The 22,944-nt window shown below is 31.4% G+C and overlaps 1 pseudogene; it reads right to left on the minus strand.

The window, feature by feature from the left end:
* Nucleotides 1-5,771: 5,771 nt before the first annotated feature.
* Nucleotides 5,772-8,468, minus strand: LOC149262928 (uncharacterized; annotated as a pseudogene).
* Between the last annotated feature and the right edge of the window lie 14,476 nt (nt 8,469-22,944).

A 22,944-nucleotide genomic window follows, 5' to 3' on the forward strand; every position in this document is an offset into this window, starting at 1 on the left:
ATGAGAACATCAATTTTTTAGAACACCAAAGGTTGGAAAATAAGGAATGTTATTTAGGAGATGGAGAAGGATGATGGTTTCAAAGCATCTACTTTTCAAGAACTAGAAAGCAATGTGGGGGTCATTTATTTTAAGAATTTGTTTAAATCCTCTAATAAAAAAAACATAGGCACAATTATAAATGTTGTAAATTTCTTTCCATGCTTTGTAGATCACGAAACCAATGATAATTTTTTTGGAAGAGTCACAAGGGAAGAAATAAAAAAATGTCATATTTTCATTCTAGAAAGACAAGAATCCAGTACCAAATGGGCGGTTGATATGTTTTTATCAAAGAGTATTCAATTGGCAAGGGGGCATATCTTGGTCATGGTGTAAAGAATCCAAGATTTTTGGGAAGGTCCTTGGAGCTGTAAATGAAACATTTCTGGCCTTGATCACAAAGAAGGAGAAGGCATCTACACTTCAATACTTATAACCAATTTAGTTATGTAACAATATTTGCAATATCATATTTAAAGTAATAACAAGAAGTGATTGAACATGATTACACAGCGGAGAATTTTATATGAAATTTAAAGACTACATTTTTCTTTTTTATCCTCGACAATTTCAATCCTTCTCAAGGATCATTTTTAGGAGCATGAAAGCTCGCTAAGAAACAATGCCATTAGTCAAGTATTAATAATCACCGATTCCCACATATAGTAGTTGATCTTGATTAATGTTGAAAACCAATATTCTTTTGCAAGTTGTTCAGAATGTAAACTAAGGGATCCATACTTCACTTAGATTTGCACCATCATCACGGTTAATATTATTTGGATGTAATTTGATTTTTCGGGTTTTCTTTATTTTTCGTTTGGTGTAGTTTCCTTCCTTCACAATGATTTTTGCATCTTCTAAACACATTTTGTGATTGTTGTTATAAACATGTTGTAGAAGGGATGACCTTTTAGCTCTATCATGTCTTAAATCTAATTATAGAACATGTTTAAAACACCAATCACTAAATGTGTTTAAAAGATGCAAAAGTCATTTACGAAGGAATGAAACTACACCAAAAGAGAAATAAGAGAAACCCTCAAAATCGATTTAAATCCTAGTAATATTAACCACGATGATGGTGCAAAGCTAAGTGGACTTTATATGCCCTTGTTCACATTCTGAACAAATATATATAATATATATATTGCAAAGGAATATTGGTTCTCACTGCTAATCAAGGTCAGTTGTTATGTGTGAAAGTCAATGATTATTAGTACTTGACTAATGGTATTGTTTCTTAGCTATTTATCACAATGCTAAAGATGATCCCTGAGCAACATCAAAACTTAATCTAGGATAGAAAAGAAAAACACAATCTTCACATTTCAAATAAAATAACAAGAAGGCTTAAACCAATTTTGTTTGAATTAATTTCATTAGAACAATTTGGCTTTTAAGGGAGCAAACAAATCGATGATGTTGTAGTTGTTGCTTAAGAAGGTTTGTACTCCATCAAGATAAAAAAGGATTGCTTCAATGGTTGTAAAATTACACTGAACAAACCCTTATGATAGGGTAAGTTCGTTTTTCTCAAGGGTTATCCTTTAACATATAGGGTTTTGTATTCCATTTATAAATTGAGATTAAGGGTGCATTCATTCCATTTCATCTTATATCCTCATTAATGGTTGACCTCTACCCTTTTTAAGTTTACGAGGCCTTGAGAACATGGTTCGCATCACTATTGCTTTTCTTAATTGTAGCTTAAGGATCGAATTGAAAGAGTAGGGGCATTGAAAGGGGAAAAGATTGTGAAGGAATCTACTTTGTCTCCTTTATTATTTATAAATGATATTTTATTATTTGTAGCTACATCGATTAGAGAAGCATAATATATGAAGCAATCTTTTAGATCAATATAGTCTTGTAACTTGCAAGAATCAATCTCCAAAAATATTGTATAACATTCAATAACTTCATTGAGACAAATTTATGATATCAACTAGGATTTTTCCTTTTCAAATGATTAATTTTATTTATTGAAGTCCCTGAGGTTCACCCTAAAATTTAGTGACTATGGAACTAGAAATTGGGTATGGTTATCCCAAAGAGTTTGGAAAAAAATTACAAATTGTTGTGCCATGTGGTTTTCTATTAGAGGGCACCTAACATCAATTAAATTGGTATTAAAAGCCACTCCAAGGTATTTGCACATTAGTTTCTAGATCCTAGGTAGTATTTTGGAAAACATAGGAAAGAGATACTTTATTTTCTCACATAAATGAAAGAAAAACAAGGCACACCTTTCGGGTGGTGGCAAAGAATTGACACACCTAAAGAATTAGGACATCGAGGTCTCAAGAACATACACCATTATGGGAAGGCACTAGCTAACAAAAGCTTCTAGACTAAGTGACAAGACATGGGCCCCAAAGGCATCATGTTTGTATCCTACATATCATATACAAGCACACTAGGTCACATGTCCGACATGTGTTTGGCACATGTCCTAAAAAAGGTTAAATGTGAAACCCATGTCTAACAATGCCCTAGAGATGTCCCACCTATTTGACTCAAAAAAGTCATTGTTATTTTCTCACTTTCAACTAGATGGAAAGAGCTCTTACAATTTCCCATTGTGTAAATGAAGGGTGAAATCAAGATTTTAAGAGAGTTGAAAGGATTCCATGTGTTTTGTAAATGTTTTTTTTGTCTATATTTGACTTTTGTAATTGCAATATTGTAATTTTTAATTGTTTAATTATATATATTCTTTGAAACATTGGATAAGGGCCCCCAAAAAATCAACAAATGCTTCCATGATATGGAAAGAACTCAACAAATGCCTCTAAGATGTCGAGAACTATGTTACCAATCACTCATTTTCTAGGAATTTGGCTTTGCTTAGAAGATGGTAAATGGAGCAAAGTTAGGATAGGTCCACATCCTTGGGTAGGATGTGGGAACTATTTTATTTTACCTAAAGTGTTCTAAGAGTTTTTAGAGAACAATATATTCATATTTTGATAGAAGACAACCTCTACATAGAGGTCCACACCCCTAATATGCCTCGGCCCTTGCTAAGTCATAAGCTTCCTGCAATGTGCTAGCCTTGTGTGTTGTTGGTACTACCCTAGAGGCTATAATGGCGGTCAACAACTTTAAAGTGGGTCTCACCTAGATAATCTTCCAGAATTACCAATTCCTCTAAATCTAAAAAAAAACAAAAAAAAAACATTAACTTTATAATTTAAAAAAAGAGAGAAAAATAAATGAAAAATCATTAAAAATCTAATACTCATAATAAAAATGTTCTTCACTGATTTTTAATACTCATAATAAAAATGTTCTTCACTGAAATATTTACATGACCTAGTCATATGTACCCAAAGGAAATAAAAAATAATTGGAAAAATAAATGAAAAATCATTAAAAATCTAACACTCATAATAAATGTTCTTCACTGAAATATTTACATGACCGAGTCATATGTACCCAAAGGAGGAGCAAGATTTTGGTTTGGTTCTCCATTCAAATGGGCCAGCCTAGGCTACTACGCAATGTTCTATTAGATGATCAACCCAAACGCTGGTAATGGAAACCCCGTCAGAAGTTGAAAAGCCCCTATAAAATGTAGGATAGATGAAAAGCCCTTATACAATGTAGGCTCTCTATCTGGTTCTGTATAAATAATAAATAACAAGGCACTCACGTGGGAGACACGGTTGAAAAAAACATAGATCCGACATGGAAAGAAGTGAAAAAGCGTAGCAAGGGGTGCAACAAAGACATGGAAAGAAGTGAAAAGCGTAGTCTATCGTAGCATAAAATTCATTAATGAAGATTTGAATCAAAACGCAAACTTCATTTATGAAGATTTCAAGCAAAACCGAAACTTGAGACCTGCAACTTCAGTGGAACCACCTGTAATTGACAAATCCTTTGATTCGGTTTGTTTGATGGAGCCAGCCAGGGAAACCTTGTGCCATGTGGGACTGGTGGAGTTCTTTTCATTTCTGATGATCTTTCTTACTATCGAAATCAGAATGTGCAGAGGAACAAACATCTTTGCAGAACTACAAGTTATTCTCAATCTTCTGATGCGGGCTTCAGTAAACCGCATAGGCAGACTCCAAGTATTTGAGGGATTTAAACTTGTTGCATGGTTGAAAGGGAATTACAGGTTGCAGAACTCCTCACTGAAGCCTTTGCTTGAACGGACTGTTCTCACTACACGTTAATTCTTAGAGGCAACCACATTAGGAGGTCAATGCTGAAGCAGGTTCTCTCTAAACAGGCTGTTGCTGGTTCCTTTGGCTCTCTGCTAGTAGAGGAAGACACGGGGGTCAATGCCCCTGATGATCTCTAGTTTTACTTTTTCCACCGGCTGCTCTGTTTTTTCAGGATATGATTGTTGTCATCTCTGAAGATAATGTGGAAGACTTGAAGTCAACACTTGTTACTATCAAGATAGGGTCTATTTATGCATTTATTTCAGAACTATGGGCAGGTTTTTGTAAAGGCTTCAAAATCTGTTCTAAGTTTTAAGGGCACAGTCCCTTATTTGAATATGTAGGTTGCCATTTGATCATTTGAATATGTCTGTTGCCATTTGATCATAGGGTAGTCTATGAAGGACAAGTTTTGCTATCCTTTACTAGTAGCCTTTTGTTCTTTATTTGAGTAGTCGATGGCCTTTTGGGGGTGGCAACTACTATATCCTCTTGAAATAAAGTTCTGATTTTACCTTCCAAGAAAATCAAAGGTCTGACAAACTTTTAACTTAGTTGACTCAAATGTGTAAATAAGCAATTATATGACTGTCTGATTACCAAAGCCTACTAGTAAATCTTGTTCCTTTTGCTCAAGGATATGGTTATATTATTGATAAACCAATACCGAAAGAACTAGGCCATTAATCAGAGATTAGAATGGTTTATGGTGACTGAGCAGATGTCTATACCAGAGTCCAGACAAAAGAAGGGTAGAACAAAAGAAATGCTATGGCAGGTTCTTCTATTCAGCAGGAATATGTAAATATAATAGAAAATGAACATGATATCATGGCATGTTTTGTAAAGAAACTTTAGGTGTACATTCCAAAATCCATGAGGAAAAAATACATAGTATTGAGCAAATAGCATAAAACGATTTTACTGAGTCCTTTGAACATACAGCAAACCTATGGGAAATCTGTTTTAAAATATCATAGGTATGCTAAATCTGTTCTATAAATACCGTAGCTCTGAAATTTATTTTTTTATCCATCTAAGCTTGTACATACAAGGTTATGATAAAATGGTAATCGTTATGATAACCTTGTGTGTAATGGAATTACTTAATATTTATGACGATGATGATTGTTAATATCTACTAAGAACAATTTCGGTTTCTTAGTTTGCTTTAGAACTTTATTTCTATACTCTGAAAAATAGGCCTCATCCTTCTTTTTCTCTAATAGACCTCATGTGATGCTGAGGAATCTCATGAGATGTTTGAGATACAAAGGAGACCCTAAATTAATTTACAATGAAGACAGGAATTTGTGAAACCATTACATTACCCTGCTCCTCCAGCTAACAATGATCTGGGGGCCTTCCAGGTTTTGATCCATTATAATCAACATACAAGCTCCATACACTGAGCAGAAGCAGAATCTACATTTAAATTGCAGAGTAAATACTGAATCTCATTTACAAGAATGAAGTTTGGAGATCGTAAATACTAAACATCAGAATAGCAAGTAACATTTAGATAGTTCTATATTATGTGATGCTGACATGTAAAGAACCCACATGTGGACAGAATTACCATAACCCAAGGCATAACATCACATTTTCGTCTTTCGGTTTAGCATAGTAGCTAGGATTACATTAGGCTAGATCATGTATCAGCAGAGGTAGTTAGCCTTCGACATAGTAATAAGAAAAGGTACGGCTAGAGTATTCAGCATGAAGAAAGAGAAACAAATATGAGATAAAACAAGAAATCACCCCAGGCCACATACAAGAAGAATGAAGCATGATGTTTTCAGGGGCTTTGAGAGTGCACTGAAGAAATTCATATGAATAATCCGCATAGTACTTAAATACAATGGCTTTATCAGTTGTCTTTATACATAGAAACTAAGCCTATAATTCTTTGGTAAATCTGTTCTGTAATATCATAGCTCTGCTAAATCTGTTTTGAAATATCAGAGCCCAGCTGAAATCGTCCAATCAACTCCGTCATATAAGATAATGCCCACGAATATTTTTACATGCTCCAAAAGTGAGGATAACAGCTATCATCATGTCATGCTTAGATCACTGTTTATCCAGTTCTTTCCCTTTTTCTTGCAGGTTTCATCTAATTCGGAGAGAAAAACACTTGTATCTCAGAAACGTAGATGCATCATACAACCTTAGATTATCTGCAATTAGAAATTAGTGACACCGACACAACTGCTAGCAACACATTGTAGATAAAGGAGGGGCATTTCACCTTTCAACACACTGCACGTCAATACCTCTGTATTGCATAAATTTTTTAGTTTTTGACCAGTTCCCCAAAGTTCTAGCAGCAGGATCTTCAATAGTCCTAACTTTATCGAGCTCCACACACTGTCTGTCTAGTAGCAGCATCTGCAACGACTATTGCAGGCTGAATGTAGGCTTCTTCAATGTGGCCTAATTGCCAAATTTTCAAGAAATAAAAATCCACTGATCCCGAATGGCTTGCACTTATGAAAACATAAAAAAACTTAGAAACAAATTTTCAATCTAGAAATTACAGAAGCAAATAGGCACAAACCATTCATTACTGGGCATGGGCACTGTGCCCTGCTCCAGATCCACGTTTTGCGGACAACTCATCAAGAAACTGTGTTCAAACTCCTACTCAATCCATTCATGGCAGTATAACCTTTAGAAGTGAAGCCCAAACACCCAAGCAGACCCTGTCTATAGGGCAAAAAGGTCTTTTTCTTCAGCTCCTCAGATTGTGCCCTATTGGCAGTATAATGGAGCTCGTGAGGTGAAATGGGCATCTTCCTACCAGACTTGGTAAAACTTCCCCCAGATCGAGGGTTCGCAGCACAGTTCTTCAATCCTCCTGCCTCTTACCTGAATTAGATTTAACATTGCAACTGTTTAAATCCTCCTGGTGCTTTTTCCCTGAATTTGATTTTTTCTCAGTGGGTTTCACTTGCTTATATTTCTCCACACTCCCATGCTTCGCAGGGGCAATAGACAGACCCCAGAGCCTATCCTTGCTCTGGGCCCGTCCCTCACTGGCACTCCTAAACAAAAAGTCCTTCAAACTCCACCGTTTGCTCGCCTTGGGCTTCTCAGGAACCGAACTCGAACTCTTGACCTCCTCGCGACCATCAGGCATGCCCTTTTCCAGTTCCGATGAGAAAAACTCCTCGGCATCCGATTTCCGGGGCTCCTCATCCCAATGGAAAATCCTCATTGGCAGTGGCGATAGCGACCTGGTGCGCCTTGAGTGGGATGCAGAACGCTCTCGCCCCCTTTCTTCCTTCCTGGCCTCGTTCATGGCCGCCATAAAGGGATCAAAATCACTTCCATCCCCATCCCCACTCCCATTTCCCTTGGTAAATCCCGCAAAAGCCTCCTTGAGAATCCTACGCCCCTCCTTGATTGGCGATCGAGGAGACCGTGGGGAATGCGGCGACTGCGGGTTCGAGGTAGCATTAAACCAAGTGAAGCTCCTCTTATTCCCATCACTGGAATCGATACCGGGCGGCGCCTTCGCAAGCTGCTGAAGCCGAGGAGGGAGACGCAGGGGTCGAATCTGCCCATTACAGAAGAGCTCGTCAGCAGTGGACAAAAAGCCCTCCGAATTCAGCGCTCCATCCGCCACTGTGAATCGTGCGCTGAACTCAAAATCATTCCCACTGGAATTCCCAATACTGCTCTCCTTGCAGCCAAATTCTTCACAGTCATCTCCTCCCCCATTCTTCTTGGGAATACCAGGCTTCTCCTCCCACACGAAGGGCACTACGGCTCTGGTAGACTTGGCAAACTCTGACAAAATAGCAGCGGATCGCGTTGGGCTAGTGGGCGCACTGAAATAGAACCCTCCACAAGGATATCCATTTCCCCTTCCAGGACTGGAAGGCGCACTCACGTATGGCGTCGTAGAGTTGCTGGGAAACTCGCTGTCGTAGCGAAACTCCATGGACTCGAACCTCCTCGACCTCGGGGATTCAATTCTTGTTACAGACAATGGTTCCATTCTACAGATTTTCACGTGTGGGTTTAATTCTACTTATTGGGTACCTCCATTTGCAAGTGTCTGTGACTTTGGGATTTATAATGTTCGGAACCCCGTCTGGTCCAATATCCCTTTGGCAGCAGAGCAAATTCGAGGAAAGGCAACTGGAGTAGAGTAATACACAACGGTTTATGCTCATCATCCTTCTCTACCCATTGACTTCAACCTCGTCGTATAGGACGCCGCCCATGTTTTGCACTTGGCACCTCCGGCTGCCCGTAACCGTAATCTGATTTTATGGGCATTAATGACGAGTATGACACCCCAATCATGGACCCTCATGGAAAAACCAACAGCTCTGGCGGTTCGGCTGATTGTGTTTGCTTGATTCTTTGGTAGTTGGGCGCCTGGGTTGTCAGAATATTACATACATACGTCGGTACTTGGTAGTATGCCATGTCATTTTGCGGAGGGTGGCGTGGGTTGGCCTTGGCCTTGCCCTTGCCCTTGCCCTTGCCGTTGTTTGCGTGAGGATTTTATTGCTCTTTAAATTTTATATATTAATTAAAAATGACTCTAGTACACGAGGTTCGGGTTTAGTTTGGCTTTTTCATTCTTTTACGACGAGTTCAATATAATAATTAAGAATGATTTTAGTGCACGAGGTTTGGGTTTAGTTTGGCGTTTTCATTCTTTTTCGACGACCAGTTCAACTCTACTTTGTCATGTTTGCCCAACTCAATTGACCAAAAAATAAACCATGTTGTTATTATCGTTAACCAGTAATTGACCCGTAACAAAACTCAATTGTTATGTTATGTTGTTATCATGGTTACACAACTCAATTGACTAAAAATAAAAACAAACTATGTTGTTATCGCGGTTACCCAACAATTGAATCATAACACAACTTGGGGTTAAAGGAGTTTGGTTAGAAAATTCGTGGCTAATAAAGCAGGCATATGGATGAGCTAGATTTGACCAACGAGTAACTAAGGTTATTATAAATTATAAATATTCTTTGAGATGGAGTAATAAGAATTAATTAATGGATTTATTGTTTGAGAGGGAGTAATAAGAATTAATTTATGATTTTTATTAAATAGGAATGGAAATATTTTCTTCAGTGGAATTTGTAATTTTGTAAGACGGTAATTATTTAACCAAATAAATTATTTTTTTTTAAATAGGAATGGAAATATTTTCTTTAGTGGAATTTGTAATTTTGTATATAGGATTGTAATTATTTAATCTAATAAAATAATTTTTTAATAAACTAAGCATATGTGTAGTATGAACTGAGAAAGATTAAATTTATTCAAGTGCAAATTTTTGTATAGTGTAAACATTTTAACTATAAAAAATTATTTGTTTAAATAGCTTTTTATGATATACACAATATGCTGTAAAGTAATTAGAAGTAAAACAATGAAATTTAAGACATTGTAATCTAAGGAAGCTTGAGCATGGGGAAATTTGATCTCTCTCCACTTACATTACATCCATAGTTAAAATGGATATATATATATATATATATATATATATATATATATATATATATATATATATATATATACATATACATATACATATACATATACATATGTACACGCTCAAACTTCTTTAGATTGCAAGATACAATGTCTTAATTTTCATTGTTTTACTTCTAATTACTTTACAGCATATTCATCTTCTTTTATTATAGCCAACATTATTTTTCTATTTAGAACAGAATTTTTATTTTAAAAGGGGGTGGACGGCTGGAACACATCCCCTCATACTAGGTTGTAGAATGAGCCTATCCGCTCAATAACATTAAAATACTTTACATAACATTTGTATGGAGACATTTTATCAATCCATATTAAGGTGGTTTTTTGTCATTAATGTATTTTTAAGTATATACCAATATTAATTTGTATTAAAATATTTTATTGATAACCCATATTTAATATTTTATTATATATAACATTAAAATACTTATATATATATATGAAGTTGACAATCGACATAAATTAGCGCATATAGATCTTTGAATATTTATTTAAATTCCATGTCGAAATATTTTTGAAAACTACAAAGTTTAAATGTCTTACTCACTCATTTTTTTTACTTTTAAATACTTTACATGAAATTATATTAGGTCCTATAGACAACTAAGTAAGCATGCATAGCATATTAGGTCCTATAGACAACTAAGTAAGCATGCATAGCATATTCATTTTTGTTTTTTATTATGGCCGACATTGCCTTTCTATTTAGAGAAGATTTTATTTTTATTTTAAGGACATTGTCAACTCTAGGTTCAACGTGGACCTAATTACACATCACTCTCGTAATGGGTTGTGGAATGAGCGGCTCAATGCCACACAACGGCCAAGTTACAACGTGTTTTCGAAGACTTGAACCCATGCAACTAGGGACACTAAACACAAAACATGTGTCATACTAATTGAGCTATTTTCCTTCGAAAATTTAGGAAAAATTTTAAAGATAGAAATTTATCTTAAAATTTACAAACTTCGGCAAATTTTACTATTTCCTAATATCTAAACTAAAAATTGTTTGGTTATATTTATGTAAAAATATTCAATTTTTTTAGTCCCATACTATTTTGACATTTTTTTTTTTGGGCGAATTAGTTTTATAAAAAAAAAATCTAATGATTTTATACTAGTCCTTACAAAATTTTGACCCTTTTTAAAGTAAAATAAATTTATCCTATAAAATTTGGAGGAATTAGTTTTTGATTTTTAATTGTAGAAAAAATCAAAATTAATGAATGTTTTTCTTGTAAAACAATCAAGCAAAATTAACCCATTGCAAATATTAGTTCCTAATTTATTTTTCTAACTTAATTGTTCATTCATGTTAAACAGAATAACTAACTATAATCAAATTATCATTAAATTTAAAATTTTATTCTCTTACTAACTTAATTGTTCAATTGTTCATTCATGTTAAACATAATAGCTAACTATAATTATTATCTAAATCAAATTATCATTAAATTTAAGAATTTATTCTGTTACTTTGAATAGCTCCTTGAAAGATAGGATAAATATATTTTAATTACACCTTTCTAATAAATAATTATTTATTAAGCCAGTTGAATTAGGAGTAGGCGTCAAAAGGTCTATTAATTTTCCTAACATTATAAATAAATAAAAATGATATATTTATTAGACCACTTGAAGTAAGAGTTAAAAGATCTATTAATTTTTCAGTGATAACCTTAAATATTATAAATATAAAAAATATATATAATTTAAATTTATAATTTAATGATAAGAAGAAGTTGATGTAATTGATTTAATAGTGTAACCAAGATATTTAAATTAGGAATATGATAACGGGATTTAACCCATTAAATTTGGTACATATGAATATGTTAACGTGATTTGATAACATTAAACATTATAAATAAATAAAATAATACATTTATTAAATGAACAAAAGTTAAAAGATCTGTTAATTGTTGAATTGAGGCTTATGTGATCTATATCAAGTATAAGAAAGTTTTTTTGGCGTAAATTACAAGAAATTTCATTTGTGGACGCGTTTCGAACCAACAAGTGTGGTTCATAGTCACGACAAGTTGAATGAGCAAATTAGGCTAGATTTGACTGGATTATGGAAATAACCAATATTTAAAAAATTGTTAGATTCTTAAAAGTGAACGGACCCTTATCAATTAAAATAAACCCAAATTAATTTACATTAGTAATTAGTTATCAAAGATTTTATATCTAAAAAATTAGAATAATTAATAGTTAAATATAAAAATTATTAAATATGTAAAAATACATAAATATAAGCTTGAAATTAATTTGATTATTTTAACCTTTAATTTTAAATATTAAATTTATTTATTTATTTATTTTTAACCCTTAAATTACTCTGGTGTTTATATATTGAACTAACCTTTATTCATAATCATTGAATTAAAATTAATTTATTTTTAATCATTTTTATTATAAATGTAAATAATATTACAACTTACTATTTATGTATTACCCCAATTTTTATAACTCTTATAACTAACTACTCCGTTATTTAGATTTAATAACTTTATTTATTTATTTATTTTTAATTTAGTTAATTAATTAATTATTTTTTTATTTTTTATCATAATTAAATTACTCTATTACTCCATTTTTTACTAATTTGTTAAACTTCTCTTTATAATTATTATTAATAATCAATTAATTTATTATTTAGTAGTGTATGGAACCCCTTTGTCTTATACATCCTGATATTTATGTATTTTTACATATTTAATAATTTTTATATTTAACTATTAATTACTTTATCTTTTTAGATACAAAATATTTGATAACTAATTACTAATGTAAATTAAATTGGGTTTGTTTTAATTGATAAGGGTCCGTTCACTTTTAAGAATCTAACCAACCAAGTCAATTTTTTAAATATTGGTTATTCCCCTAATCGAGTCAAATCTAGCCGTTGTCATTATAGCCGTTACCTAGTCTTTGAATACCACCGTTGGAGTTTTTGCTCTATCTATTTAATCATTCTAAGCCTGATCTACTCGTTCAACTTGTCTTAACGATGAACCACACTTGTTGGTTCGAAACGCGTCGAGAAATGAAATTTCTTATGATTTACGCCAAAGAAGATCTATTAATTTTTCAGTGATAGCATTAAATGTTATAAATTTTAAAAAATGATAATTTAAATTTATTATTAATTTTTCAGTGATAGCATTAAATATTATAAATATAAAAAAAAATGATAATTTAAATTTATAATTTAATGATAAGAAGAAGTTAACCTTTTTTTTGTTTTTTTTGTTTTTTTAAGTTATTAATTTATTTATTTATTTTATTTATTTTTTATTTTTTTATCATAATTAAATTACTCTATTACTCGATTTTTTACTGATTTGTTAAACTTCTATTTAGAGGTCCTATCCTCATCCCCCACATCTACAAGCTTTTCAATCAAGCAGTCAAGCAAGGGTTGCCTAAACCTTGGACTGAGAGCCTCATTATCCCTATTTTTAAAAGTGGGGATACAAATAACCCCTCTAATTATCGAACAATTATGATCAGCCCTCTCTTAGCCAAGTTATATGGTAGTATTTTGGAAAAGAAGTTAAGCATATGGCTTGAAAGTGAAGGTAAGCAAGCTAAAGGCCAAGTAGGTTTCAGAAGGCATCACTCAACAATAGACCACCTTGTTACGCTTAGGATCATTGTGGAGGAATGTCGTAATGATAAATCCAATTTATTTTGTTGCTTTGTGGACTTTAGAAAGGCTTTCGATACGGTTCCTAGATACAACCTTTGGAATAGATTAGAAGAGCTAAAGGTTCCTCTCGAGTTGAGAGCTGCCGCTATAAGGTTATACGAGAATGTAATTGCCAAGCTAAAGAGCAATGAGGGGTGGTCGAAAGATATTAAGTGTAACATCGGAGTTAAACAAGGTTGCCCCCTCTCCCCTACCCTATTTGGCATTTACATCGATAAGCTCAAAGGCTATTTAGAGGAAGGAGGATGTGATGGCACGATCTTAGCTGGGATATTCGTCATCCTTCTTCTTTATGCTGACGATATTGTTCTTTTGGCAAGGTGCCCATCTGATCTTGATAAGCAGCTTAGGCTTCTTAAGGATTTCTGCACTACCATGGGTATGACTATTAACACTGACAAAACAAAAGTTATGATTATCAAATCCAAGAAGGACACTTACGCTAATTTTATGTATGACAATAATAACTTGGAGGAAGTGTATTCTTACAAGTACCTAGGAATTGATATTCATCACAAGCTCAACTGGAACCATAGCATTGAGAAAAGGATTAATGGGGGGTGGAAAGCTTATTTTGGTCTTGAAAATAATTGTAAAATAGCAAACCTCGTAATGTGGGATAAAAAGAAGTTCCTCTTTGAAACTTTAGTCACTCCTGTTATCTTATATGGCTGTGAGGTTCGAGGTTGTAGCATCTCCAGAGAATCATGGAAAAAGATTGAGCAAATCCAGAAGCGTTTTATAACTTATAACCTGAAAATTAAAAGTAATACACCCTATCCTATTCTCCTTATAGAAGCAGATCTTTACCCTATTGAGAGCCTAGCTATGCTTAGGTTTTTGTTGTACAAGCACAAACTCAATAACATAGACGATCATAGACTTCCTAAGCTAGCTTTAAATTGCAGCCAAAACCACCTAAGGCTCAATCGAGGGTGGCATAAAGACATAAGGGCCTGGTTAAACTATTGGGAGATCGACGAAAATGATGCATTGCAAAACATAAATAACATTAAAGATATTGTTACTTCTAAGTTCAAAGAAAAAATGTGGTGTGAGAAAGATTTAGCGGCTAAAAGAAAATTAAGTTATGATAAGAAGGTCCTCAACCCCATCCTAGAAGATCAAAATTATCTCTCTATTTTAACTAGCCCAAAGAAGAAAATTAATATAACAAAGATTAAAATGAATTCTCATGAGCTCCATAGTGAAACATGTCGTTGGGAAGTTCCTAAAACGCCATGGATGGAAAGGATCTGCCATATATGTGAGAATATAAACATCAAGGATGAAAACCACTTCCTCTTATAGTGCCCCGCGTACAACCACATTAGATCTCAATTTCACAATCTTTGTTACAATACTGACCTTCCTAGCCTTTTACAATGTCAAAATTATAGTGAGCTCGGGAAGCTTCTCTCCAAGCTTTTTGAGCATAGGAATAAAATCTTAAATCAAAATAAATAATTTGTTTCTTTAGGTCCGATAGACCATTGTTTGGTCTCAGCGGACGTTAACCACCACCCATCATCATCATCATCATTATAACTATTATTAATAATCAATTAATTTATTATTTAGTAGTGTATGGAACCCCTTTGTCTTATACATCCTGATATTTATGTATTTTTACATATTTAATAATTTTTATATTTAACTATTAATTACTCTAACTTTTTAGATACAAAATCTTTGATAACTAATTACCAATGTAAATTAATTTGGGTTTATTTTAATTGATAAGGGTTCGTTCACTTTTAAGAATCTAACCAACCAAGTCAATTTTTTAAATATTGGTTATCCCCCTAATCCAATCAAATCTAGCCGTTGTCATTATAGTCGTTACCTAGTCTTTGAATACAATCGTTGGAGTTTCTGTTCTATCTATTTAATCATTCTAAGCCTGATCTGCTCATTCAACTTGTCCTAACGATGAACCACACTTGTTGGTAAAATGAAATTTCTTGTGATTTAGCCGAAGAAGATCTATTAATTTTACCACACTTGTTGGTTTGAAACGCGTAGACAAATGAAATTTCTTGTGATTTACTTAATTTTTCAATGATAGCATTAAATATTATAAATATAAAAAATGATAATTTAAATTTATTATTAATTTTTCGGTGATAGCATTAAATATTATAAATATAAAAAAAATGATAATTTAATTTTCTAATTTAATGATAAGAAGAAGTTAACTTTATTTATTTATATTTTTTTTTAATTTAGTTATTAATTAATTTTTATTTTTTTTCATAATTAAATTACTCTATTACTCCATTTTTTATTGATTTTTTAAACTTCTATTTATAACTATTATTAATAATCAAATAATTTATTATTTAGTAGTGTATGGAACCCTTTCATCTTATACATCTTGATATTTAGGTATTTTTACATATTTAATAATTTTTATATTTAACTATTAATTACTCTAACTTTTTAGATACACACTCTTTGATAACTAATTACTAATGTAAATTAATTTGGGTTTATTTTAATTGATAAGGGTTCGTTCACTTTTAAGAATCTAACCAACCAAGTCAATTTTTTAAATATTGGTTATTCCCCTAATCCAGTCAAATCTAGCCGTTGTCATTATAGCCGTTACCTAGACTTTGAATACAACGGTTGGAGTTTCTGCTCTATCTATTTAATCATTCTAAACCTAATCTGCGCATTCAACTTGTCCTGACGATGAACCACACTTTGGTTAAACGCATCGACAAATGAAATTTCTTGTGATTTAGGCCAAAGAAGATCTATTAATTTTTTAGTGATAACATTAAATACAATAAATATAAAAAAATGATAATTTAAATTTATTATTAATTTTTCAGTGATAGCATTAAATATTGGTTCGAACCCGTTGACAAATGAAATTTCTTGTGATTTAGGCCAAAAAAGATTTATTAATTTTTCAGTGATAGCATTAAATATTATAAATATAAAAAAATGATAATTTAAATTTATTATTAATTTTTCAGTGATAGCATTAAATATTATAAATATAGAAAAAATGATAATTTAAATTTATAATTTAATGATAAGAAGAAGTTAACTTTATTTATTTATTTTTATTTTTTTAATTTAGTTATTAACTTTTTATTAATTTATTTTTTTATTAATTTTTTTTATCATAATTAAATTACTCTATTACTCGATTTTTTACTGATTTGTTAAACTTCTATTGATAACTATTATTAATAATCAGTTAATTTATTATTTAGTAGTGTATAGAACCCCTCTGTCTTATATATCCTGATATTTATGTATTTTTACATATTTAATAATTTTTATATTTAACTATTAATTACTCTAACTTTTTAGATACAAAATCTTTGATAACTAATTACTAATGTGAATTAATTTGGGTTTATTTTAATTGATAAGGGTCCATTCACTTTTAAGAATCTAAGCAACCAAGTCAATTTTTTGAATAATCCAGTCAAATCTAGCGGTTGCCATTATAGCCGTTACCTAGTCTTTGAATACAGTCGTTGGAGTTTCTGCTCTATCTATTTAATCATTCTAAACCTGATCTACTCATTCAACTTGTCCTGACGATGAACCACACTTGTTGGTTCGAAAAGCGTAGACAAATAAAATTTCTTGTAATCTATTAATTTTTCAGTGATAACATTAAATATTATAAATATAAAAAAATGATAATTTAAATTTATTATTAATTTTCAGTGATAACATTAAATATTATAAATATAAAAAAAATGATAATTTAAATTTATAATTTAATGATAAGAAGAAATTGATGTAATTGATTTAATAGTATAACCCAGAGATTTAAATTATGAATATGATAACGGAATTTAATCAATTAAATATAGTACATATGAATATGTTAACTTGATTTAATCCATTAAATTTGGTTCATTCTGTTTTATATCAAATATTGGGGTTTTTTTCGTTAACGTTTTTTTTCTTACCCATATCATTTTCTCAATCTTTTATATGCATATGCACACCTAGCATGTCATTTATCTTTTTCTTACCTACATTATTTTCTCAATCTTTTATATGCACCCTTAACATGTCATTTATTTATGAGTATGTTGTATCGTGTAAAAGGTAATGTTACTTAATTTTTATCTTTTAATTTCTACATAATCCATATAAAATTCTCTTTATCATTATTTATGGTGTATTTTCTATTTTTTTATTATCTTTGCAGTAGGGGGATATTGTAATAGTTTTTGGTCAAATTCATATTAGTTTGGGTTTGACAAAAAAAAATTGCAAAAAAGTTCTATAGTATAACATTACACATTAAAATATATGATTTTTTAAAAATAATTTAATTTATTTATGTTCATTTTGATTGACTATCAAATTGAACATGTTATTGCACTTTGTCTCTATTAATGTACCCATTACCTCTATTAATAAATTAGAAGTACATAGATCACATCAAGGTGTAGGTTAGGCATTTATGATACAATTTGTTTCGGGAAGGTGATAAAATTATTGTTGATGAGTATAATCATTTTATATTACTATTTATAAAAATTGCTAATGATTATAATCTAATAAAAAATATATTATTTAAAATTACATATATAATTTAAAATGATTATTTAAAATCACATACGTAATTTAAAAAATATATTAATGGTATGTGAGAGATATATTTTTATTTTTACATTATATTTTTAAGGGTAGAGGTAACTTAGGTTTTTGTGCGAACTTAACCATATATGATAGATTTTACACTATTAATGAATAAATGATATTCAAAATAATAAGATGTTTGTATTATGAAAAAATAAAATTTCCTATATTCACAAACCAAGGTATAATAAAAATTTATGACAGGACCCTATACCTAGGTCTAATAATAAGATTTTCATAAGACCATATCCACAAACTACAAAAGCCAAATGTAAACTATTAATAATTATTTCTATGTTGCAATACAAATAATGTTAATTTACAAAATTTAATAATGAGTTTAATTATAATTTAAAATTAATCTAATTGTAACATTTTAAATTTTTAAATCTTTGTATTTTTATTATTTTTTACTTTAATTTAGTTATATTTAAATTAAGCGGTAATGACTAACTACTATGTAGCTCTTGTTTCATATCCATTGTGTGAATTAGTTTTTAATTACGTTATTATTTATTTTTCATATAATAAAATGTTAAAAAAAAATCACTTTAATATCCACTTTGTGCATTGAAACTCTCTTTATACTTTCTTGCTATTTCTTTTGGCATTTTTTTTTTTTTTTTTTTTTTTTTTTTTTTTTTTTTTTTTTTTTTTCCGAAGGTGGCAAAACCTATCAAACTCAGGTGTCAAACCAACAGTGAGGACAACCATCTCTGGCTGCTATCCACGAATGTCGATTTGACTCATCACCGTTATCAAGGAAAACCACGCCACCTGTAATAACCCGCTGGTGGTCCGTAAGGGAGCAGGCTTTCACTCCTGCCAGATGCCTCTGGGTCTTGGGCCGTTAACCTGTTTCCTTACGTCCGAGGAAGACGAGCTCTTAGCCAAGCAGAAGCAGTTTTGGCATGTTTTATCCACTTTTCCTTTTTCATTTTTCTTTTCTTTTCTAATAACTTATTCCTCAAAAAGGTTTTCTCTTTTGCTACCTATTTTTGTTGATTTTACCCGTTTTTATTGATTTTAATTACAATATTTGATATTTATCAACCATCGTTATTTGTTATTTGTTATTTTCTATTTTGTACAAAATTATTTTCCTTATACCTTGGGCATTGGTAAATAACTTTTTGAAAATTTTCTGTGTGTACAAAATTATTTTCCTTATACCTTTCATTCTCTTTCATTCTATTTAGGGTATAATCTTATTTTAGGGTGGCATCTAAATAACTTTTAAACAACTTGTATTGGACATTTATGTACTTTGTTCACTGAAGTAAAATCTTAAATTTAAATATTTAGATTTTAGATTTTTTTATATTTCATTTTGAAAATAAATTGGTAATTAATAAATTTATAATTATTTTATTTAAATTTATCAAATTAAATTTTATTTTATTTTATAAATTATATAATATCGTAATTATTAATATCACATTGTTTACGTATAACAAAGTCTTTATATTAATTCTCACTATGTTTACTCCTCCGTTACCTTTTTTATATATCCGTTGTATATTTCTTGAAGTTATTTTGGAAAATTTTATATATCCGTTGTATATTTCTTGAAGTTATTTTGGAAAATGTGAAGAAAGAAAAAAACAACCATGATTCAATATTGCTATAAAAATTATAGAAAAATAAATTTTAATTTTAATAATCAATAGGTATATATTGCTATCTTAATTTTAATAATTAATAGGTATATATATATTTTATTTAGTGTTATCTAAATTAATTATTCTTGATTTAATGGATTATTATTTTTTTTCAAAACAAATTTATAATTTCCATCATTTTAAAAATAATCTAATTTCATGATAAACTTATGTTTGGTAAATAATCTAATTTCATGATAAACTTATGTTTTGTTGGGTAAGCATCCAGATTCGTGTCATGTGATCATTTCAATCATTAATTCCACTTATTAAGAGAAAAATAAAAATAAAAACAAAAACAAAACATCAAAATTCTATAAAACAAAGTTATTTAATCGTAAGATTTCTTAAAATTTTAATATTTATTAGAAGACTTCAACTTTGCAAATCGAAAGGAACCCCTAGCAATGGTGGTGGATCTAGATCAAAGCACAATTAAGAGTGCCTCTGATACCGGAGAAAATGTTTCAGAATACCATGTCGTTAAGTCTAAGAACAAAAGACAACACAAAAGGGAGTCGCGAAGGTCGTAAGGATACAGAAGCGGCACACGACTATAGTACTTGTCGATGTTGTAGGGTTAGAGGACCCTGATCCGGTGGCTGAAACTTATGGCAATTTACGACTCCATTCAAAGGAAATGAGAGGCTCCCGTAGAGCAGTGGGACGAGGAATCCTTGTGTTGCTCCTTGCTTATATGATGCATGGAGATGTGTGTCAGATTCACCAAATTGTTATCATATCTTCGTCAAGCACCCCTCTGGGCAGCCACTACTCATTAGGCTTTTCTCCTCAGATCTAGTTTGAGACCTCAAGTTTTATTTATAGGTTTGAGTGAGTATTCCCTTAGGCATGCAACACTTGCTTTTTCAAGGTAAGCAATTGAACGATGCCTCTCCTCTCTTAGTTCACAACATTGGTTAAGATGTCATTATTTTTATGGTTCTTCGTCTACGAGGGGGGATTGAAGGTAAGCCTTCCTCCTCTCAGAATTTTCCTTATAAAGATTTCGTTCATGCTCGGCACCCCCTAAAGGCATATCAAGCCCAGATGACTCCCAAGTTGTTTTTGGTGGAAAATTTTGAGGTAGTTCCCTACTTAGAAATCTATCATTAAGATCTGGAGGATCTCCATCAATTGTATTCAAAGGCAACCCTAATATGTCGTTTTAATGGTTTCTGGCCCCACATGACCGATCTCTGCCAATGGATCCATTTCGTATGGACTAAGAATTACAAGTTAATTTTCTACTCAAAAGGCTTCTTCATTGTGTTATTTGAGGAATCAAAAGTTTAGTAGAAATATTTATCTAAAGGGCCCTTGTTTTGGGGCAACGTTGGTTTGTTTTTAACCCCTTGGTTCCCAAATTTTTTACCCTTCCACATTTGTCATTACCAAGCTGCCAATCTAGGTCAGGTTTCCTAATCTGCCAGCTCACTTGTTGTAGACTCTTTGGGCCATTACCTTACTACTGATGCCTCTCGTGGGCAACTTGGTGTATAGACCTATGGCAAAATTTGTGTTGAAATCAATATCAGTAAATTTCTTCTAGACCAAATCAACTTCAAAATCGGTGATTTTCACTTGACCTAGGCTCTTGACTATGAGAATATTGTTTTTTATTTTTGCTTATGTAATCAAACAAATCATTTACATAATTCTTGCCCGATGTTTAATTCTCAATAGAAGCAGAACATCTATAATTCTAGATCTAATATTTGGAAGCCCTACAACGCTCCTCTTATGGAGGGAAAGGACTCCTCTACATCAGACATGATGATAAAGAAGTTAATGATGAAATCCATCTTGGGGGCAAGATCCAAGAGTTAGGGCTTCAAACATATCTTGAGGCTTTTGGTGCAAACCATGCTCATTTGGCAAGCACAAAGATACTGAATAATAATGCTTCTCCGGGTATATTGAAACGAGTTCATGAGCCGACTTCTTCGAACTTCGATAAGCAACCACCTTCAGTGCGTAATAATAATTTGCATATCATTTTGATCAATCTGTCTTCAGAAAGTTGGGTCAAAGTTTCGAAGAAGAAAGAGAAAAAAGGTCACCTTGAGGATCAACTCTAATTTTGGTGATTCTCCTCTCCAGTTATTTCTTCTGTCCCTTTACGTCTGCGTTGCTATTCTCAATATCATTCATTTATGCTTTGATTCCATTAGTATAAAACATACTGTGTAAAAACAAAACAAAAAAAATCATAATGACAAACGATGTAATTTTATTTATCAATACAATTTTTAAACTTGCAAAAAAATAAATCCTTAAAATTTTATAAAAACTATATAAAATCTTAAATATTTGTATGAATTTTTTTTTTTCAAATAACTCTATCTCAAAATATTTTTTTATTCTAAAAAACATTCATATTTTAAAATCCCAAAAAGTTAAAAAAATAAAAATAAAAATAAAATAAAAAAAAAAAATAATAATAGTTATTCCTCCGAACATAGAAAAAGTTTAGATTCTTGCTCTATACTCATACATGATGTCACGCGCGTCATAAAGTTAACCCCTATTTGTAGCTATCCATCATGATAGCTACCTTAAACCCTCATGATACAATCTCCACGGAAAGTCATTATTTCTAACCTTTAATCCCCAACCATATGGATGTCATTATTTTAATTTCAGCTATCTCCTTAACCTTCGTATTTGCGAGTTTACTCCTGAGTTATTAATTTTCAAACTATGTACTTAATCTTTGAATTTACGTGTCTTGTATCAACTAGCTTATCACTAATATTAATATTAAAGTGTTATGATATCGTCGAGCTCCATAGTGCTATTGAAATTGATCACGCTCTCGTTATATTTTTATTTTCTAGTTTATGATTATATTAACCTGTTAGGATATTTTCTAACTTCTTAGTCCTATTGAAATTCGTTCCACCGGTAGCAGAGTCAATGTTAATCAAGAAGGGTATACATCATTGTGGACTTATATATAATGTGGTTTCAATTTTCACAAAACTTGCAAATTCTAGGAAAGTACTTTGATGTTTGTAATCATTTCATTTCACACCTACGCAACAAAAAATCCTAATTATTATGGGCGTTATTGTTATTAATTGACATTTTGAGTGAGGTACTCATGATTTTCAATTAGAGAGACAAATATGGAGCGAACCTCCTTTGATTTATTTAATTTTTGAAATTTAAAGTT

This window comes from Pinus tabuliformis, chromosome 6 (genome assembly GCF_031772625.1).
Source record: "Pinus tabuliformis cultivar Carrire ecotype Pingquan chromosome 6, CPIR1, whole genome shotgun sequence".
Lineage (NCBI taxonomy): Eukaryota > Viridiplantae > Streptophyta > Pinopsida > Pinales > Pinaceae > Pinus > Pinus tabuliformis.